This window comes from Microtus pennsylvanicus, chromosome 8, assembly GCF_037038515.1.
Source record: "Microtus pennsylvanicus isolate mMicPen1 chromosome 8, mMicPen1.hap1, whole genome shotgun sequence".
In the NCBI taxonomy this organism is placed as follows: Eukaryota; Metazoa; Chordata; class Mammalia; order Rodentia; family Cricetidae; genus Microtus; species Microtus pennsylvanicus.
Window position 1 is genome coordinate 102,617,932 of NC_134586.1, and position 23,305 is coordinate 102,641,236.

The 23,305-nt window shown below is 43.9% G+C and overlaps 1 protein-coding gene across 36 annotated transcripts in view; it reads left to right on the forward strand.

Moving 5' to 3' along the window:
• Positions 1-23,305, forward strand: part of Myt1l (myelin transcription factor 1 like) — a 407,676-nt gene that overhangs the window by 195,958 nt on the left and 188,413 nt on the right. For all 36 annotated transcript variants that reach the window (XM_075984142.1, XM_075984156.1, XM_075984147.1 and 33 more), the window contains exon 4: positions 17,578-17,713. The gene's annotated coding sequence lies outside the window, so the exon portion shown is untranslated. The remainder of the gene's footprint in view (positions 1-17,577; positions 17,714-23,305) is intronic.

Genomic DNA, 23,305 nt, shown 5'->3' on the forward strand with positions numbered 1-23,305 from the left:
ATCCCCCAAACTGGAGCTAGGGGTGATTGTGAGCAGCCATGTGGTTGCTAGGACTTGAAACCAGGTCTTTCAGAAAAGCAATCAATATTCTTAACCACCAAGATATTGATCAAGTCCCAAATGTTTAAAATTTATTGATCTGTGCTTTTCTCTTTGAACATATAGCAAAATGAGATTATTACAGAGTGTTTATACTGTCTTTCCTAATATCTGGGCAGTCATCTTACCCTTGTGGTTTTACGTCCTTCCAATTAAGATCCCCTTTGGCTATTTCTCACAGGGCAGGTCTTTGGGGAAAGTCATCCTCTGTGTTTGTTTAGTTGGGATATGCCAAGATGTTTTGCTGTTGTGAGGTGTCAAATCCAGGGCCTCAGGCAACTGCTCCACCATCCCGCAGGCTACTGTAACTGCTTTCTCATTCCTGTATTGTACGGAATGACTCTGCCCTTAGTTTACACCACAGCTTTTTTGTGTGTCTCAACTTCACACGGGGTCACATAGCTAAACATAGGCATCACAAAAGAATTGGTAAAACAGTACAAAGTTTCAAAATAACTGCGCAATAACCAGTTTTTAAAAATTCAAAGTTAATGAGTGCCTAAAGACTTATGGCCCCGTGCTTTTGTCACGTGACTTCACGACAGCCTTGATTCTGAACGCATAGCACACACAATGAGGACACTATGTACTGTGTACATCATCATGCCATACAATACCTGGAACACCTGGTTCAGATCTGACATCATTGTGTGCTCTGAACAGTGGTGTTTTTACCACACACCACAAAGCTTTATGCTTCTACACAAACAACGATTTAATTACAGAAAACAAAGACTTGATTTTTCTGTCATTCCTCAGCCTGTAAGTAGCAAATTAAGATAACATTGGATTATACTGTGTTGGAATGATAGATTTTTTTTTTTTACAAATTTCTGACTTGTGTTTCATCAAAATCTGCTAAATGAATTTTGGCTTGGGATTAGGACAGATTTTTCAACAAGTTCTGAAATGGCCCTAAAATATGCCTACCATTTTTTACTACATATTCATGTGAAGTGGTATTCTCAGTGTTGATAATTATAAATTCAAAATATCTATGGACTCTGAAAAATACTGAAGATACCCCATTCCCTGTGGTATCAAATATTGTTAGGATTTAATTCTTATTGTGAAAATAAACAAGCACGTTCCTCTTGCTAGTATGCAGAATCAAGGCTGTAGATCATTTTTTCATTATTTATTATCAGCAAAGAGTTGATTTCTATATTTATTTTATATACCTATATACTCAAAGTCACAACACAAATATTTTGAGGAAGAAAGGTATATGAGGGTAAAAAAAAATTAAGAAGCACTGATTAAACCCCTAGTCATATTCTTCATTTTTAAGGAGAGTTTGGCTAGATGGAGAATTTGAGGCAGACTCTGAAAACCTTGGCAGAGGACATCCATAGAATGAGCTGAGATCCTATGGTCTGCCCTCTTGGGAGCCATTTTCCTCTTTGTTTTTCTCTGAGTATCAGGTAGGCCCTGATGTGTCTGGGCATGGGACCCACTTGTTGTACTTTGATTTTGTTTTGTTTATATTCTTTAATGTAGGATTTAATTAAGAGAATTTTCAGCTACTATTTCTTCTGGTATTTTTTTTCTGGCTCTCCCCACCTCTTGTGAAGCTTCACAGACTCCAAAGCTGGTTTCCCTCTCCCTCACCCCCCTTCTCTCTTTCTTTTTCTTTCTTTCTCTCTCTCTCTCTCTCTCTCTCTCTTTCTCTCTCTCTCTCTCTCTCTCTCCCCCTCCCTCTCTCTCTCTTCTCCTCCTCCTACTCCTCCTCCTCCTCCTCCTCCTCCTTCTTCTTCTTCTTCACCCTTGAAGCCTCCTAAGGATAGTTTTCATTTTACTGACTCTTCTTAACTCCAGAAACTGTATTTGGGATTTTATGTGTCTACATAATTTGTTTCTATATTGACCTCATTACTTGGTAAATTGTCATCTTTATCATTCCCTTGAATTTTATCTTACTCAAACTTTCTTTTATTTGTTTAGACCTATTTATAACTGTAAGAAATATTGAATATGAGTGTCCAATCAAATGCTATAGAATTTATGTTTATAAGAAGTAGTTCTGGTATTTTAATCTCCCCCACATCGTAAAACTTTTAGGCAAATGTTTTAAACACTCTCCTCCTGCTAGCTGACATAGTGAAACCATTGTTTGCACAAAGGCCCTGCTACCTTCTCAGATAACTAGTCAATGGGGGAAAGCCTGAGATCAGACCCCAGACAATGAGGAAAAGACACAGAATAAAAACTAAGTGCACTTGCTGTCCCTGTATGCATCCTCCTTCCCTTTGGCAAGTGCTTGAGAAGCGATTATGAGACACACAATGGAACCCACTTAAAGAGTTTATTGAGGGGAAAAAAGGACATATGTCCATGCCTGAGGAGTTGGTGCAGGAAGAGCGTGTGGAGCATGTGTGTCCAGCTTTTAACGGCTGCCTAGCTCGTGCACTTGGCTTACATAGCTGCAGTGCAGATAGACCACCTGACCATGCTACATGTAGCTCATATAGGGCTTGAGGGCCCTGGGTGTAAGTTGCCTAGACGCTTGATAGCACATGCGTGGCCCAACCCGGAAGTGTCAGCGCCTGCGGTGGCTAGACATTTTGTTAAAGCCCTGGGTGATGGAAATGATAACAGATACCCTCTTGGTCAAGAGAAAAGCCTTCTCTTGTCTAACCACTTCTGTTTGGTTAAAAGCATCTTCTCAGCTCCCTAACACCCGTTATACAAAGAGTCTGGAATGTTTAGTTGGGGGCTTCACCCCCCCATCCATATTGAAATGTTGGGCAGAAAACTCCATTCCAAGCCCCCTCCCCTGGGAGCGGCCACAGTCCAGACTCTACCTCCAAGAAAGCCCGCCAAACGGTGACCCCTCCCCAGGGAAAGTCAAGATCACTCCCACAGGCTATTCAAACTACCCCCACCCCAGAATGAACACGTGGTATCCTAGTTTTCCGTGATCTTTCTGTTCTCTGTTCCACTCTCTGTGTTTTCCTGGGGAGCCACCTGGGAGTACTGGCATCCTTTAAACCTGGGCATCTTCTAATTCGGTCTGATCTGGTTTGATTTGGATTACTGCATCAGTGGAGAGGTTTGTCCGCCAAGGGAAAATATTTAACCACTTCAATTGGAATGGAAGTCATATTTGCAACCCTGAATTCATTTCTAACACTGCTAAATCCCAACAGCAGTCTCACCAGAACAGTTTTTTTGTTGCCTGTTTTTTTTCTTCCTGTATCAACATCATCAATACCTTGGTTTCTTTTTGTCTCTGCTGAGTTTTAAAGTATTTTATGACTGCTCTGATACCAATTCTCCCTACCCCCACCCCTGGGCTTGCTCCCATTGGTTCTTTGTTGCAGTGTGGTTTTTTTGCTTGTTTGTTTGTTTGTTGTTGTTTTGTTTTCCTTGTGACTACTTGTTTGATTAGTGATTTTTTTCCCCAAGACTAATTCTGCAGTTTGTTTTTTATAAACTGCATGGTCCAAATACTGAGTTCTCCATAGTATGTTTTGTTAAGTTCCTATGATCTATCAATAGTACTGTCTTTCAAATCCCAGCTTGTGGGTTGGTATAAGCTAGTGGTGTTCTAAGAACCCTGGAAATCGCTTAACGACAGTGAGCATCTTCAGCTCTTTGCCATGGGGCATCTGGGTGAGAAGAGAGGAATCTTCTTAATTTTCAGTCCCTGATTAGTGAGCCTTAAAGTCATTCCAAGGTTAATTTCTTCCCTTTCCTTTGCTTTTCCAGAGCAGACACTCAGCCTCTTAAATCCACCCTGTGGGTGTGGGAGTGTTCCCTAAGGTTCCCTAGGACTTCCAGGCTTTCTGTTAAGCTCTTTGGGAGGCTTCTGTTTATCCTACAGAAATTACAGCCTTGGGCAGGGAGAAGTTGGCTATAGTCTGTTGTTTTTGCAATGCAGGGAAGAGAGGTCCCCCAGCCCTCTGTTATGAGAACAGGGATTTGCCATGGAACCCACAGGCTCCATCAAAATCTCTCCATCACTTTCATCTCAGTGGCCTTGCCTACTGTCACTCTGCTGGGATAATGGGAGCCTAGAGCATCAGGTTAAAGTTCATGGTCCTCACTGTCCTAGCAAAACCCAGGGTTCTGTTGGTTTCTTTTGGACTGATAATTCTCCATTCTGTGACTTTGCAATTACCACAGTTCTGATGTTGCCTCCTCATTGTTTTTTTATGGTTAATTTTATTGTTCTGCAAACCTATAGGTTATTTTGTTCTCCTGGTTTTTATAGCTTCGTGTTGTAATTCAGGACATGGTCCCATCTGCCTTGAGGCTTCCATGGTCATTTGTGTGATGATCCTACTCCATAAAGCCTTGGTCCTGTCTCCTGTTGTGTTCCTTCAGTTTGAACTCAATTGTTTGGTACATAGCATAACGTAAAGTCTCCTAGTTTTTTCAAGATACTGAGCTGTAGCCATTCACCTTTACCCAGGAGGAGCATACCTCAGTCCATCTAATGGCCTCCTCTTAGTTCCCTGGATGGCTGAGTTTGTTGGAACTGGATGTACAGACTGAGTGTACAACCTACATGCAGCATGCACGTAGCATGTTCGTGGTGATTTCCATTATCAAGAGGAGCTTGAATTTCAGTGGAATGACTGATCCCCAGAAGCATAAAACCCTGTTTTGCTTCAGAACCCAAGTGCTGATGAGTAAATTATTACCGGCCTGAACATGGAGTATTTGGGAGTACATGTGGGGTATTCTGAACAACCTTAGACCCTAGGATTCACAGACACAGAATCCACTGGTACACACCTGAGAACTTCTGGTGGTAAACAAGGCCCAGGAAGTGATATCATTTCCATCGGAGAATGCAATCAATTAGGTTCAAAGACAATAGAACCCACCAGATAAACATGAAAGGAACTGCAATCAAGGCCGCGCATGAGAGCCAACACAATGCAGAATAAAACACCACTCCATTTGCATAACTCCCTTCCTTCTGGCAAGTTCTGAGGCAGGAATATGACTTTCCCATCCTATGTTAACACCCACATGTCCACCAACCCACCACAGGGATCACCTGGAAGTCAGAAATGCTAAAATGTCTTCCTTTTGTGACCTGCTGCTCTCCAGGGTTCCGGATCTCAGTAAGTGCTGTATATGGAAGTAAAGCATCCACACAGGCTCATGTGCTTGGAGTGTGCTCCAATTGGGGAGGGTGTAGACATCTTTGGATGTTGTCTGGCTGACAGATATCCACCTGTATGTGTAGACTTGGGAGCTAAAGCCTGATTTACTGGGCTAGGTTCTCTACTTTCTGCTGTGCAGTATGACCAGGCACATCAAGTCACTACACACGTGCCAAACCACCCCTCCCCTCTCAAACCACGAGTCCAAACCAACCTTTCCTCCCTTCAGCTGCTTCTGTGTGGCTTTTGGTCAAAAGAACACAAAAGTAGCCAGTAGATAGGTCTCTGTCTTCACTCCACACGCCCTGGTTGGGGGTCCCTTCACCTCGTGTCTTCTCAGCTGTATATGTCTGCCTTCTCCATCATCCCTCTATGAGCCAGCCAAAGAGAAGTTGACAGCTTCAAGCCTATTTTCTGGATCCTATACTTCAGAATCGCCGTGAGGTCAAAGTTCAAGCCATCTTTTTCTCCTTTTGTTGTGATTGATTTTACTTGGGTCTCAGAGTACAGGCTAACCTTTTATTAATCACTCCCCACACATAAAAATATGTCTCTCTCTATAGTGAGCCCACTGCTCCTTGGGCTTGCCTCCAGCACGTCCCTGTAGTATGGGTCAATAATCAGTCAACAGTAGCTCCTCCCTCCACCTTTTATCCTTAAGGTCCAGTGATGGAGGAAGGTCATTGGTTAAATTAAAAGAAACTGCTTGGCTCTCATTGGTTAGGAGATAGGTGGGAGGAGTAAACAGAACAAAACGCTGGGAGGAAGAGGAAGTGAGGTCAGACTCCGCAGCTCTCCTCTCCGGAGCAGACGCTTCAGAGAGACGCCATGCCCCAGCTCCGACCCAGGATGGACTTAGGCTAGAATCTTTCCTGGTAAGACCGGTGCTCACAGATTATTAGAGATGGGTTGATCGGGATATCAAAATTAGCTAGTAAGGGCTAGAGCTAAAGAGCCAAGCAGTGTTTAAATGAATACAGTGTCCGTGTAATTATTTCGGGGCATAAGCTAGCCGGAGCAGGCGGCTGGGGTGTTGGGGATGCAGCCCCGCCGCCGTCCTTATTACTACAAATGGCGTCCCACGTTGGGCGCCAAAATGAAGGCGTAAGTCACAAACAATGCCACACCAATTTGGGATTATGATTAATAGGGTGATATTTATTTAAAGGGGAAAAAACTTACAGATCACTGTCCCAGGCAACAGCCCTCTACACAACGCAACCAGGAGTCTAGTCGCCAGCGGAGCAGGAAGTGAAGAGAGAGAGGAGAGGGAAGTGGCCGCTTTTTTAAAGGGAGAGACCACGCCCCAATGGGCTGGTATCTCAGCAGCTATAGGTTGGAGAAGCGGGAGGACCTCCCGCAACAGTCCAGCTCATCATGAAGCCTGCAAATCTTGTGGCAATATGCCTGGCTCAGTGGCTGAGTGATGAGCAACTCTCCTCCCAGAGGTCTACACAGCAGTCCTGTCTACCAGAAGCTCGCACTGCTATATGAATTAGGGGTGGGTGTTGGATACTGAACCTAGCGTAGTGTTCACGCTGGTGCAGCATGCAACCACTGAGCTACACTCCACAGCTGCTCACCTTGTCACGGAGCTGTGCTTCGGTTGTAGGTTTCCCAAAGTAGCAGAATTACTTTTCAAACCTTTTAGATATACAAAGTGGCTTTTACACAGCTAAAATTTGTGAGGTTTGGACAGATGTTCATGTTTTTATGGCCATGGCATGAGTTAGAAAGCCCTCAGAATACTCTCTTTTAATACTTTAGTCTATGTCTCCTTTCTGAATGGTGCTGCTGCGGTAAAACCTTTTGACAATTCCTCTGTTCTGTTAGCTTGAATCATAAGCAGCTCTCTTCCAAGCCCTGTTTCAGTTCTGCCTCCAGGTTCCTGCTTGGAGTTCCTGCCCTGATTTCCCGGGATGATGGAATACAAACTGTAAGAGGAAATAACTCTGATCCTCCCAAGTTGCTTTTGGTCATGACATTTTACCATAGCAACAAAAATCCTAGCCAAGATCAAAATTGGTCCTAGAAGTGAGGTATTTCTGTGACAAACCTGACTTTTTGATAGGATTGTGATAACATTTGAACTTTGGACTGGAAAAGCCATTGAATGTTTAGAACTTAAGGACATGTGAGGACTGGGAAGACAGCTAAGGGCTCTACAGATGATGGAGTCTTGGCCTATTTAGATCAGAGAAAAAATGGGGTCCTTTAAAGGGTTGTCTGATACTTTGAATTCTGAGCCACTAAAATGTAAAACTTTTGCTTTGCTGGACAATTGATGCTGGTCAGCCAGGTTGGAGAATCATCTGTGATTAAAAAGATACCAGTATCACTGATAACAGTATTTCCTCAGGGCCCCTGCACAAGTTCCATGATACAAAGGGGACAAAGGTTGTCCCTCCTGCTGACAGTTGAGCTTGCTAATGTGTAAGTCACCAGGTAGTACAGGTTCAGAAGGCCTGAAGAAGGGGTCACAGAGTACAACCAAGGCTTGCCGTTATGTGGCAAGATTGGTGTCCCTGAAGAGAGGCTTTGAGAGACCAAGGGTGATGGTAAAGCCTCAGTTGAAAGAGAAGTCTCAGGATTGAAGGGGTCCTGTTTAGAAGTTGAAGCTCGGCACCATGTAGCAGGCTCAGAATCACCAAGAGGAGCCCACGCGGGGCTTCTAGGGAAGGTGCGGTTGCAGTGGCATGGCAGGGCCAGTAAGGACAGTGTCAGGGATGCAGTGGAGTTGGCCTGAGCTTAGGAACTGGTGCTGCCACGCCCTTTGGAGCCTGGAGAATCGTGAGTGGGTCCCAAATGTCAAGCCCCTAACTGTTTCTGCTGTTGGAGTTGAGTTTTGCATTAATTTTATTTGATCATGTTTATGTCCTGATTCTTCCCTCTTGGAATAAGAAAGTATTTCAATTGTTTTTGAATTTACAATCACCCACAGTTCAGAGCCTTTTTTGGGAATTTTAAAAAGACTGGATATTTTTAAGAGACTTTGAACTTTGAAAGAGAGTTTGGATGTCTTAAAAAGACTAAACTTTTGAAGCATTTGCAATTTCAAAGACTGAGGGACTTTTAAAGTTATACTAAGTTCATATTGTGATGTTAATATGAGATCTTTGAGGTGAACAAAAAAATAAAAGATTGTTAATAGTGTCATATTGGTGTAATGCTGACAAGGAATTGTCCTGGATAGTTTTTTGTTAACTCGACACACACTAAAATCATTTGGGAAGGGGCCTCTCAATTGAAAAAAAAAAATGCCTTTATAGGTTTGCCTAGCAGCAATTCCGTAGGGAATTTTCTTAATTGGTGATTGATGTAAGAAAGCACAGACAGTTGTGGGTGCTACCATCCCTGGCCTGGCAGTCCTGGGTTGTAAAAGGAAGCAGGCTGAACAAGTCGGTAAGCAACACTCCTACCTCCAGGTTCCTGCCCTGACTTCCCGGAATGGTGAGCTGTAAACGGTAAAGTGAAATGACCCCCTTTATCTCTATGCTGCTTTTGGTCATGAAGGGCTTGAAATGTTGAACACATGTCCTGCAAAATAACCACCCATGGTTCTAGCTCTGCAGAGGAGAGCAACCTTGAACTTAAACCTGGAGAGTTAATGGGAGGCAAAGAGCCAGGGAGACTTGGAAATAGCCCCTGTCTTCAGGAGAATGCACAAGGTTCTGGCTCAGGTTAAGATCACTTGTTCTACACAATGACAGGATGCTCCCAGTGAGAAAGGATCACCGAATTACCCACTTTCCCATTTGGAGAAGAATCCAGAAACACTAGAAGAAAACAGAAGATTCTAGTAGTCCTGGATATGGGGTGTAAGGAAGCCCCAAACTGGGCATCTATAAGAAGACAAGAAGTCGTGGGAGCTTCAGACCCAAGAGTTGGTTCTTTTGTTGTTGTCATTGTAATTTTTTTTGCCAATTCTATTTTTTTTATTTATATCACTATTGCTTAGGTAGCAAGACAAAATAGTCTAATATCTAAAAATCACTTGAAAACATTACCACCCAAGATTCTTACCTTAGGAAGTTACGGGAAGATGTTTCCCACAGAAAAGAAGGTAGATAGAGAAGAAAGGGAGGTAGCTGTCACATGACCCGGAGTAGGGATCCTGAATATTGGTCAAAAGCGATAACCCCAGTGTAGCATTGGCCAAGGATTAAGGGACACAGAGGGCTCTTCAGATGGCCTGCAGATGGATGCTGCCGTGTCTGCTTGCTATCGGAGTCAGACGCTGTATTTTGAGAGTTCCTGGGTGAATTCACTCTGAGGACGCAGTAAGGCGAGGGAGCTCCCGACTGTGAAAGAACATAGATATGGGTAAAAAGTACTGTCCTATGCAAGCATGACTCATCTGCCAGTAGTGTCCACTCTGTTAGGACTCTAGAATGTTCCCTAGCATCTACGTGCTAATAGGACTGTGCAATGCATGTGTTAAGAGGCGTGCTCAGACAATGTGTTGGCAGGAGCCCTCCATTCTCTGTTGGAGTGAACAATTGGTGCTCCATCCTTGGAGATCCACAGAGCTGCATTCGTCTGTTTGGGAATTTGGAGATGAAAATCCAAGGGGAATGGCTAGAACACTTGAAAGTCTTTCCCTCTGGGACCTGAAAACAATGAGAATTCATATTACATTGTCTCAAGTCAGCATGTTCTATTATTCAAGGAAATATGCTAATAGCAGCTACAATTGGTGCAGCTGGAGCCGATTCCAGAACTCCTAAGAGTGTGTCCTGGGTCCCTAGGAGGGTCAGTCCATCAGGTGAGCAGGAGTGAAGAAGGAGAATGCGGCTCATGCTTTCTCTCTCCTGTGAGCCCGCGGAAGGCTGCAGCCTCCCTCCAGGCTCATCCATCTGTGAATAATCGTGTTTGGCAGCTGATCCATGCTGGCTCCTCAGGAGCAGAACGTGCCAGCAGGAGCGATGAGTTCCTGGCTTGGGTTGTTGCAAGAGGTGGTTTCCTGGCTGTTGCCATGCTAACAAAGGTGCTAAAATAGCTGTTTCAGAGACACTTAAAACTAGATAGCCTAGCTGTGTCTTCCATTCAAACAGCACTGATTTGGTCCTCTATTGGGGCCGTAGCTTGCTTGTGGCTGTGACTACCCATGAAGGCTACATCACAATGCTTATACAGTCTCTCAATGGACTATCTCTCAGCCAGGGGACTCCCCAGATCAGTCTCAAGGTGTTTTCTTATCACACAACCTGATTCTGTTTAAGCTACAGACTTGTTTGTTTTTCAAGACAGGGTTTCTCTGCATAGCCCTGTAGCCCTGATCTTCCTGGAACTCCATCTGTAGACCAGATAGGTTAGTCTTGAATTTAGAAATCCATCTGCCTCTGCTTTCCTAATACTGGGATTAAAAAGGCGCGTACCACAACCACCCAGCTAAGCTGTAGATTTATAAACCACATTGCTAAATTTGCAAATAGCCAGGAGCCAGTTTGTCCCAAAATTATCTAGCTCAGTTCTCTAAGTCACAGCGATATGCTCAGTGTGGTTGCTTGCAGATTATTCTCTGATGTGGTGTGTGTGTGTGTGTGTGTGTGTGTGTGTGTGTGCGCGCGCGCGCGCACGTGAATATATCCATGTTCCCATGTGTCCACGTGCACATTCACTTACTGGTGCATGTCTGTGGAATCCAGGGAGCAACCTCAGATACCATCCATCTTGGCTTTTCTGAGGCAGGGTTTCTACCAACCTAGATGTACATTTTCTCCTAGTCTGTATGTCAAACCAGCCCCAGCAATCCTCCCCAGCACTGGGATTCTAAGTGTGTGTCACCACTTTTTCTTTTTCTTTTTTTTAAACACGGATTTGTTTTGGCTCCATCTCTGGTCCTTGCTTGCACAGCAAGCTTCTTACCCACTGAACCATGTCTACCGTTCTTTTGATGGTTTTTATACCGAAAAGAACATTGGAGTGGAAAATACATGCAAACCATTATTTGCCTTGTCCTGAGTTTAAAGACTGAGAACAAAGACCCCAGTTACATTGTACACAAAGAAGAACTCAGAAATGTCAGCTTGGGGAAGAGTGCTCTTCTCTACCCTCATCCTTCAGAAACAAGTCTTAAAAAGAGCAAAAGAAAGCACTACAAGAAGGAAGAAGGGAAGGAAGGAAAGAGAAAAGGGAAGGGAGGAAGAAAATGAACAAATCGTTCTTTAGCCCCCAAAGCAAATCTTTTAGACTAGTTGCTTATTTTTCACTACAAGATTTATTACCAAGTTTGTCTGTCTTAGTCTATAGCCAGCCTCAAGGAAAAAATACACAGCAATCAGTATGCTTATAAGCAGGGACAAATGATGTTTATTGACCACAGCTAATTTCAAGTAAATTAAACAGCACATCACATAGCCTTGTTAAGGGAGACAGTAATTATTTCTTATTTTTTTCATGAATATTAATAAAAGATTGAGTTTCAAATAATCTTAACTATTTATCTCAGAGTTCATGTTGCCTTGACCATGACAACTCTTACAAAGAAAATATTTAGTTGGGGCTTGTTTACAGTTCAGAGATTTAGTCCATCATCACCATCATGGGAAGCATGACCACATCGAGGCAGACAGGGTTCTGGAGAGGTAACTGAGAGTTCTAGACAGCAGACAGCAGGAAGATAGGTTGGTGCTGGGCCCAGCTTGAGCTTCCGAAACCTCAAAGCCCTCCACCTGTGACACACTTCCTCCAACAAGGCCATTCCTGCTCCAACAAGACCACTCCTCCAGTAATGCGACTCTCTGAGTCAAGGGGAGCCATTTTCATTCAAACCACCACCCCATTAATAACTCACTGAGCGAAACCAGGTTTAATTAGAGCTACTGCTGTATTATACACCGTGTGAATGAGTTTGTGACAGTGGACAGTCACACACTCTAGTCCATAGAGCTACCTTCTAAAGAACTCTCCTCTACCCTCTTCCAGTACCCATCGATTGCTAACTACCGGTATGTACTCAGATAGGGATATAGCCGTGAAAGTCCTTTCCCCTCCACACAGAACATGGATGGCTCAGAGTTCAGGAGGGCAGCATCCGTGTCATGCCCGGAGGACAGAATTCTTCCGTGACATCCATTCTGATGCCTTCCCTCAGAATGAGGATTCCAGGATGCCTGTGATACAGCAGTGTCCCTCTACTGAGTGACAGGCTTGATTTGGGGACCACCCACTTTGATGCTTTCACTCAGGAATGCCAGGGACATAGTAGGGTTCTCTGCTGAATAACAGGCTTTGGTTTACAATAGCAAAGTCTGATAAGTTCTTTTAGTTTTGTTGATCTACAGATCTTCCAAGGGAGAGAAAGATGACTGAATCACAGGATAGGGTGGCTGACATCCTCCTGTAGTTCCCAGCATCCTCCCTGAAGTGCCCATCATCTTCTCTGTAACACCCAACACCCCACCCATAGATTCCAAGACCTTCCCTGGAGCACCAGGCATCCTCCATCTAGCACCCAGTATCCTCCCTGAGATACCCATCATCCTCCCTGAAATGTCTAGCATCCTCACAGAGTAGATACACAGCATCCTCACTGAGATACCCAGTTTCCTCCCGGAGATACCTATCATCCTCCCTGAGATATCCAGCATCCTCACAGAGTAGATGCACAGCATCCTTACCAAGATACCTAGCATGGCCCTATTATCCTTGAACACATATCAACTGTGATTACATTTACTTTAGTTTCAGTGTGAGTTCTATGGCTTTGCTCCTTCTCTGTGTATCAGCACTTCCTTTGACTCATTCTTGATCACCTTCATGTGCTCAAGGACCATTGGGCATCCATAAAGAACAGAGAGTATAAGGTCCCCCACTCTCTTGACCACTAGGCTTTAACACTAGAGGCTTCAGAAAAGCCTTAATAGATAAAAAAAAAGTTCTGAGCTACCCTCCCTACAGGGGACAGTGGGACCACATACTAACAAAATATTTGAAGTCATTTTATAGAATGCAAAGTATTATTGTTATTGCTACTGATCCCCAGTGTTAGGAATTATGTGTCTGTGTACATGTGTGTATTCCTATGTGTATTTTAAGTACATGGGGTGCTCATGTGTTCATGTGGAGGCCAGAGGTTCACCTCAGGTATCATTCCTTCCACAAGATGCTGTCCACTTTGTATTTGTTGAGACAGCTTGGAACTCAATTTATCTAGATTGACTGAACTCAATCTGATGGAATCCCCCATCTCTACTTCCTGAGCACTGGGGTTACAGACATGAGCCAAGATGTGCAGATTCCTGATGTGGGCTCTGGGGGTCAGATTCAGGTCCTCTTATTTGCAAAGCCAGCATTTTATCAACTGAGCTATCGCCTAGTCCAGGGGGAGGATGTACTCAGTCTTTCTAAGAAACCAAGAGTGTGCGGGCTAAGTATTCACTGAGAGTCAGGTGCTGTGCCTGTCTGTTGTGAGTAGAAGTGAGTTGGGCAGCAGATATTGCAGTGATACAGACAAGAGTTAAATACCAAGCCACAGTCACGAAATCAAGAGGAGAAGTTGATGTGTTAGAGCTTATCAAAAGCTACAGCTTTTTCTCAACAAAGACATGGAAGGATGAAGTCAAGGGGCTGGCACAATATTTGAACATCTTAACCAGGACTGAGTATGTAACACACAGCCAGCTTTTGATGCAGCGGTTAAAAAAAAAAAAACCAGAAAATGGACAAAAGCATGGGCCCACACATCACTTATGAGAACAGATCATGCGATGTTCAGCACCACCATCTATGAGGGAAGAATGGGTGGTTAATCCAAGGAAGTCCCACATACCACCCGAATAGTGAGATAAGTGGCCGTCACCCCACACTTGGCAAAGAGACTGATACACTGAGGGTGCATGACTTGGCATAGCCTCGGAGAAAAATCTTTTAAGAGTCTCCTTAAAACTCAGACTTACAATTCCTATGCAGCCCACTACAGCCTCTTAGTTACTGACCCGGAATAGTCCCAGAAAAATGAGCACTTATGTTCACCCACTAACTTATACTCAAATGTCTGCAGCAGCTTCCTTTTGGAGAACCCCAAACTAGAATTATCCAGATATCCTTCAGAGAATGAAGGTCTAACCATGGGACCATGTGTCATGGAATGCTATTCAACCATGGAAAAGAACAAACTGTCAATACTTAAAGCAACCCAGAGAGTCTCCAGAGGGCTATGCCAATTAAGAAACGCTACATCTAAGGCCATGCAGTGTGAGACTCTGTTTAAAACCCACTCTTGGCATGCCATCACTCCAGGGTCTCGGGGGGCAGAGGTGATGGCAGCCAAGAGCAGAGCTTGCTATAAAAGGGTGAGTGTCCCAGTGTCCCTGAGTGACTGGTGTTCTGCAGGTTGATAGTGTGAGTGGGCACCCCACCAACACACGTGACAGTGTTACAGAGTTGAACACACTGTTAGCCAGCTGTCTGTCAGCTTTCCACCTCTGTAACAAAATCCTCAGAATCAATAACTTAAAAGACAAAAGGCGGTTTTGAGTCCTGGATCTAAGTTCAGCTAAAGCCCAAGAAGAACACTGCTTTAAGCCCCTGGCAGAGTGCCAGACTCAGTGAAGAGGAGCCAGAGGCAGAGCAAGCCGTCAAAAGCCTGGAGCAAAGCAGGAAGGAAAAAGCTAGGGCATCCCAGCTGCTTTCAAGGTCATCATTATCTAAGGATGTCCTGCCAGCACCCAATTCCCAAAGTCTATAGTGCCACACTGAAGACAGTACTTAACAAAATGCACACATATATGCACATGCACACACACATACTTCCCGGCCCCCTGCATATACTCAGCAGTCAAACTATGGCCTATACAGAGATACACACCTATGCATATAAAACTTCAAAGTCTGGGCCAGGGCAGTGTGACCCGGTGCTACTCTGGGTAGATGATAGCCTGTGAGTTTTCAAGATGCAAGAAGAGGAAAGGGAAAGTGATATCTCTGTAGCATCTCTTCCAGCTGCATCTGAATCTTCAATGATGTCATAACACAACAGGGGAGAATCTGGTTACAAAAAAATGGCAAATGTCTTAAAGAAAAGCGCACTCTTCTGGGAGGTGACTGAACAGAGCAAGGGGACCGTCTGCCTATGTTGCTTGTTTCTGCTGCCTGCTAAATACTGCACGTAGACATCATCCCAGGAGCTGTCAGAAGTTAGCACATAACATGTGGGGCAACCAGACCCCCCAGGGAACTCTTTTCACCAATACACCAATGCTCAGCAACTGGGCAAGTTGGAGGGTTATATGATCCTGTCAACTTCCCTGTGAATTTATTTGTACATGGAAGTTATTAGTCAAAGCATGATGTGTAGACATGTGTGTGCAAATATGCAAATGTATGAGCACATACATACACACACATAAAAAAGAATCAGGTGTGTGTGTGTGTGTATTATAGCCTACATTCCATTTGTTATAGAATGCTGCCCTCTGAGCCAACCAACCTCCGTTTTCATCAGATCACATGTGCCTACTCGCACACGCTCATCACCATCTGTTTGGTTGACTGTTGACATTCCCTCCTTAGAAGGAGGGGCTGGAGAATGTCATTGAGCCTTCCCTTGATTTCCCGGCCTCTCCTCCCAGCCACATGTGAGCATTTCTGCCCTAATTCTACACAATCTCAAGGCTCCAGGAGGTGCTGGCTGGGGAAGTTCATCTGAAGGAAGGATGTCATCTGCCTGGCTCTGTGGCAGCCATTGTCAGTGCTGGGTGGAGAGGTTCCGCCATAGTTGCTTTGAGGTCGCACATGCTCTGCATTCACCGTGAGGACACTCATGGGCTCTTGGACAGGTTAGATTTCTAGGCCACACTAGTGTACACTCAAGTCTGTGAGGTGTCTTCTTGATTATTGATGGATGCATTAGGACCCAGATCATTCTGGGTATTGCTACCCATGGGCAAGGAGTCCTGCACTGTAAGCAAGGTGAGCAAGTTATGGAGAAGAAGCCAGTGAGTATCCGTCTCCCACTGTCTCTGCCCCAGTTTTTGACTCCAGGTTCCAGCCTTGGCTTCCCCTCCAGAGCGGCTGTAAAGTGTGGTGGAGGGGGAATCCTTGGACCACCAGAACTAAGACCTACTTAGATCTATCCAGAGGTGTGAGACATGCTTACATTAATCACATTTTATGAAAACAAAACATGAGTTTAATCACAGCAGATCACTAACACCCAACCCGCTAATGTGTGCTCAATTGCTTCTTTGCTTTATATTGGTTTACTTCTAAAATATATTTAAATGTGTTACTTGGTGTTCTTTATATGACAGAGTCAGTATCTCCTTTCACGAAGCGTTGAATGCCTACAAGCCATTTTGGTAATAGCTCATGTTCTCCATGTTAGTAACTGTGACCATTTTATAAGTATTCAGCAGGAGTTAAAAATAAATCCATTTCAAGCTAAATACTTGGAAGTTGTTTCATAGTTTCAACAAATAAAATGATTAGAATATTTCTTAATTTATTACTGTGTTCCTTCGTTTTAACCGCCAGTCTACCACAACCTGGGGTCAACCTGAGAAGAAAGTCTTAACAAGAAATTATCTAGATCAGGCTGTCCTGTGGGTCTATCTATGGAGTGGTGTCTTGATTGTTAAGGGATATAGGACTAACTACCCTGAATGTGGCAGCGTATTATGGGATAGGCCCTGAACCATGTAAGAGTAGATGGTAATCAAGCTGAGCACACAAAGCGGCTAGAAAGCAGTCAGCACACTCTGTTTCTTGGCACTGTTAACTGTGAGGTGATGTGACTGGCTGCTCCAGTCCCTGCCTTGACTTCCCTGAAATGATGGCCTGTAACCCGGGACTGAAGTTTAAGATAAACTCCTCTGCCCTCAGTCGCCTTGGCCAGAGTGTTTTATCACAGCATGGGGAACAAAACCAGGACATTTGCTCTCTGTTCTTCTTTTAAAGCAGCAAAGAACAAGTTCTTGCCAAAATATTTTGACGGGTTTTACCACGGGTAGGTTGATGATCCTCTGAAGAGAGGAGAACAAAATATAAACAATGCTTCTCCAACTAGCCTCATGATCCAGCACGCCACTCCAGTGCTTTTCAAGCCAATCACAAATAATTCTTTTAGCTACTCTGATTGAAATGTGATAGTTTTATGCTCTCTTCACATTGCAACGTTAATTTAACTTGTTTCCTAAAGGGATTTTCTATAAGGATCAGGAGCCTGTCGGGATATGGGGGTCAGTGTCCGCATCCCCCCACAGGATGCCTATGTGCTTAGCCTGTTAACACCGCCCTCCTCATTACAAATGCAATACAGATACAGTGCATCCCCAGTCACCACCATCACTCATAGAGGATTCTTGTTTTATTGTGAATATCGGCTTCATTATCCTGCTTTTCTGTTCTTCTCTAGAGTGACCACATCTGGTAGAAGAAGAGAAGATGTAGTTACTGAGTCCAGTCCAGTCTTTGTGTCTCTCACGTTGTCAACAAAAGAAAGGCTCCAGCTGGCCCCACAGACATATGGATATTCCAGGAGCCATGTAAAGGTAATGATCTTCCTTGTCTGAAAAACAGCGTAAAAGCATGTTTGTGAATGGAGGGCTTTGATTTGCTGAACAAAACACACTCGAATCGCAAGGATCAAACTCAGTGTGAAGTTGCAGCATGTTGCCTGTTGCTAGAACAGGACATGGAGGGCTCCCTCATCTAATTTTGCCTTAAGTGGAAGGTTTGTGGTTCCGTGGTGCTGGTAACAATTCTGTCCACTCGTCACAGACATGCAGCAGCTCCTCGGCACTAACTCCTGACCAGTTAGATGTTCCTGTTTTCTCTTCAGTTTGGGGCTTTCACGTTTAAGGGAGGTTGTTTTGATTTAGGACCTCACAGAATGGGGAGGGTGTCATAGTCTTCCACTGCTGGTGAATCTTCCTGAACACCACGAGAGAGACCCTGTAAGGTGTCCCCTGTCCAGAACTCCAGGTTATGGCTGAGCTTCTTTTGTCAGAAAAATGACACACAGCATAAAGTTCATCTTAGCTATGTCTAGGCACATAGCTCAGGGTCCTTGACAAGATTCTCTTAGTTGTGTGGCCTTCACCAGCATCTACTTTCAGAGCTCCACCTGTCTATGAATCTCAGGTGACATCCATCAGGTATCAACTCTTCCTTTCCTCCCATGCAGCCATCATGCCTCCTCCTGTCCCTAGGATTTGGGGCTCTTGGGTCCTGTGTATGAGTAGGGCCATAATGCATCACTCCGTCAGAAACCGCTCTATTTTGCTTTGCGTATTGTCTTTGGTATACTATGCGGTGTGTGTGTCAGAATTCCCTTTGGAAGGCTGAATGATATTTGAGAATATTCTTATGACTGGATACACCCATGCTTCTCTGTCCTTCACTATCAGGACTGATGCTGCTGTAACTCAGAGTAGAGAAATACAGGTTAAGGTCATTGTTTTCAACACTTCTGGGTATATGTCTGTAAGGGAAAGGATGGATCACATAGATTATATGGTGTTTTTAAATTTGTGAGGAAACTCCATGTTTTTTGTAGTGGGTATAACAGTTTACACTCCTGTGAACAGTTTATAGTTCTCAGTTTCCCCGTAGACATCCTAATGAGTATAAGACGGTATATCACTGTAGTTCTTTTTAAAATTTTTATGAAGATTAGTGATATTGAATATATTTGCATGTACTTATTAGGAAATTGCATTATTTGAACCAAATACAGTGGTTCACGATGGTAATCTAGCAACTGGGGAGACCGAGGCTGGAGGATCACCATAAGTTTGATATCAGCCTGAGTTACTCAATGAGCTCCAGGTAGGCTTCAGCTACAGAATAAGGCCACATTCTAAAAAATCAAGAAGGAAGAGGAGGAAAAGGAGGAGAGGAAAAAGGATAAAATTCCATATCTTCTTTGGAGAAACAAAATTTTCTTTAATTAGGGCATTTTGCCTTTTAGTTGTAGAAATTCTGTATATGTTATAAATATTAACCTTTTGTTGGTAAATGAATTTGCAAGAATTTTCTCTCATTTCATGGGTGGCCTTCACTCTGTTGACACTGTCCCGCAAGCATCAAAATTCTGGGTTTAAAGAAAAAGGATACAATGGCAACTTCTTCTTTCTTTGTTCCCTGTCCTTTTGGCTTCACGCTCAGGAATCATCAGATCTGGTGACATAAAGCGGCTTCTCTACATTGTTCTAAGAATCATCGGCTTTGGTGACATAAAGTGGCTCCTCTACATTGTCCTCAGGGTTTTACAGGGTCAGATTTATGTTTATGTCATGCTCCTTCCGAAGTTGGTTTTATTATAGACTTAAGGTGAGAGTCCAGCTTCATTCTTTTGCGTTTGAGTTTCCAGTTTTCCCAGCATCATTTACATAAAAGACTGTCCTTCCGATCATGCCTTTGTACTTTGTCAAATCTCATTTGGCCTTGTATGAAAGGGTGGGGACCAATTGTCTTCCATGAGTTTCTATAACCTGGTACCTCCAACTCCACCCCACCCAACCCTGCCAACACCGCACTGTGTGTACATTCATCTTGGCTGCTCTTTTGGGATTCCATGTGCATTTCAGATTTTTTTTCTTTCAAAAATGCCCTTGAAGTTTTGGTAAGGGTCACACTGAATCTGTGAATTGCATGGCTAAGATCCTTAACTGGCTACAAACACTCTTTGCACTCTTTCTAGTAATGAGGTTCAGCATGCAATTTGTACATGGATCTGTGACTTTAATTCTTTTCCTCTATCCTGAAAACAATATTTATATTTTATTACCTACTTTTTATGTAAACAATAAGCTCTTCAAATTCTGGCCTAAAGATATTCCATTTCTGAGCAACTCTGTTTGCTTGTGGTAGCTGGATGGGTGCTGATGCTGGCTAACACTCCACAGACAGCACCTATACCATGGCATAGATAGTGTTCATCATAATGGACTAGAGACTCCCAAACATAGGTGTTTCCAGATCGCAACGCATTATCTATGACCACAGTCAACACTAACCATGGAGAGAGGCTTAGGTGAAGGGGTAATTGTGTGCACCTGTCAGTTTCTCTCTACTGAAGTCATATACTGCACAGACTTACCCCCCACTGCACAGCCACCAATCTCACTGAAGGGAGGCGCCTACTATTCCCACTCTGAGTGCAGAAGTCCCCAACAAGGATTTTAGGGTAGGTATGTAGGTAGGCAGTAGCCTGGGTGTATATACATCAGCCTGAATAGAGGAACAAAAAAGGCTGTTGGAGCTCCAGTTCCAACATCTTTCACCAACTGCAGGTGGCCTTTAGATCTCAGACATTACTTGAAGACCATTTATGGTTTAAGGTAAACATTCAAAAGTTAACCTTAAACTGGGCGCACACTGGATACCTGTAATCCCAGCAGTTGGAAGGTAGAGGCAGGAGGACCAGGAATTCAGGCCAATCTGAGCTGTATAGTGACTTCCAGGCCTGCCTGGGCTGTAGGAAATCTTACCTAAAGAGCTAACTGAAGGAAGGCCTGTGATGGGTTCAGACAGCTTCCGTGAAGATGCTAAGGTACAAGCCTCTGCTCGTGGTCTCTGTACCTGCGTGTCAGATTCCCAGCCATACCAGAAGCTTTCTTGTCACTTGAGATATAAAATAAATCCATAAGAAACAGAAGAAAGGAAGGTGAGAGAAGCAACATGGTTCTTTGCTAGATCAGGAGCTCACGCACATCATACTGAGGCAGCAGGAGTTTGTACGAGATGACAGGTGATGACAATGGCACAGAAGTCACATAGCATCGGTCACACCCTCTCAGATGGAGCAAAGAACAGATCAGCCTCTCCAGAAATGCCTGCATTCTTCCAACCCTAGAAATGACAGGTACTCCAGGCTCTCAGCTGCCGGCCACTCCATCTGTCCTCAGAAAGGGCCATGGAAATGGCATGTCCACCAAGGGCATCTTTCTGTCCTCTCATGTCCCAATTACCACTGTGATTGCTGAGACACGAACACCTGTGGTGCCCTGCAGCTGGCGCAGAAGAAATCCAATTCTCTGCGCCAGAGCCCCAGGAGAAAATTCATCCCATCTCCATGCTAGAGATATGACTGAAAACAAAATCAATATCTGTTTCTGGAGACACACGCGGCTTGCATTCTGAATTCAGGCAATTTTAACCGGACTCACGTGCCCAGACAGGAAAACGCCGACTCAGCTCCAGATTTATAAATTGGTGTTTCTCTCCCTTGAGAAGGTGGGCTTGCAGAGTTAAGCAGTGCCCCTCGCGTTAGTCCTAATGTTTCCAGCAAACTTTAACTCAGACACATCCCTTCAGAGCCTTCGCTGAGTGTTAGAGGGGCGGTCGCAAGGTCAAACGAGATGAGTTCCGTGAATCGAATTAACCGCACAAGGTGATAACAATAGCCAAGCATGTACTAATGCCCACTGTGGGCCAACCTTGGTATTAAATGTACCGTTCAACTTACTTCATCCGCAAAATAGCATCTGAAATAAAAGTTTATTACCCACATTCGTAATCATGACATACTAGAGCAAAGTAGTGGACAGAAAGCTTAAAGATCACAGATGAAGAGATGGTCTAGGAGGGATTAGATATAGGTAGGCATTTTACCTTTGAACTAATTTCTCTTACCACGGAACCACTCTGCTGGGCTATGCAGTACCAGGTGTCCTGATTTGTTTGTGTGTGTGTGTGTTTGTATATATATATGCATGTGTAATAGATTGTATGTGTGCGCAGAATGCTTGCAAAGCTGCTAGGATATTGCTAAATCAAGCTGTCTCACTTTGTGGGGGTCACGCTGTCAACAAGAGTTTCTTGTTCATTTTTGTTTGGGGGTTTGTTTTTTTCTTTGAAACAGGGTTTCACACTGTAGTTTGTTAGTCTGTCCTGGTACTCACTACGTAGTCCAAAGTGGCTTTGAACTCATGACAGTCCTCCAGCATCAGCCTCTGGGGTACAAAGATTATGAGTATGTCTAGTTTACCACTCTCATACATTTTTTCCCCAGAAGATAACCGAATAATTTTGAGTCGTGCTCTCAGGATATCACTAAGTCCTTTTCAACTGCTCGTCATGATTCACATGTAATTCTTTATAATTCTGGTGACTCCATTTCAAGATGATATTACAAGTATTATGAAGAGTTAAAAACACATAAACTTGTTTCAGTTTTGATTGTCCTGAAATTTATCTTAGAACATCATAGAAACTTGTCTGTCTCAGGACTTGCTGTTTGAGGTCATGGGCCACCAAGTAGCACACCACATTGCCATTCCAGTCCTCCCTGGAGTGTGATAGAAATGGCCCTCTATGATATTCCTTTCTTCCCCTTGAGGACAGTGAAGCTGCAGTGGGTGTCTGGATGGAAGCAAAGTTCTGAAGTAGGCATGATCACTCATGCCCATCCATCATTGGTGGTAGATGACAGGTTTGTAGAGTCCGTACCTCAGGGGATTTAGATTACAAAGAAGAGAGGAGGTGGCCAGCAGCAGAGTGAGGTCTGACTGAGTGAGAGTCCTATGCAGCCTATATCTGCCTCCTCAGGGAGCTGATATCCATCCCAGGGAGACCCACATAGTAATGCTAGAGCTGAGAGGCACTGTCCCTATTCTTACTCTGATGTGGTAGAGAGAATGCCAGAGTCACTGCAGGCACGTGTCCACAGAGAAGCTGTGCCCTGCTGTCCCCACCCCTGACTGTCAGGATCAGTTTTCTAAGTCGCCATGTTTATTAGGTAGAATAGAGTACTAATCGTACTAAAACTGTTGCTGAGGTCATGGGTATCAATTATTTTGAATATTAATTGTGTTGACATTCATTCAGGTTTCATATAAATGAGCGGGTTGAGTGGGTGTGAGGTACACAGTGCCTGGACCTAACCTTTGCCACAGTGTTAGCTCGATTCCCCTGGAGGTCACTCTGGGCAGCCCCACACTTGGAAAAGACCTTTAAAAATTACTTATCCACAAAAGCACACAATCATGGTATTTGTGGGAAAAATGGATGAAACAGGAAGTTATAATCTTAACCAAAGTATCCTAGGTCCAGAATGGCAAACATGTTTGCCAAACATGACAAAATATATGGACTCTGGATTTTAATTTTTATCTGTATATACATATGGAATGGTTGGG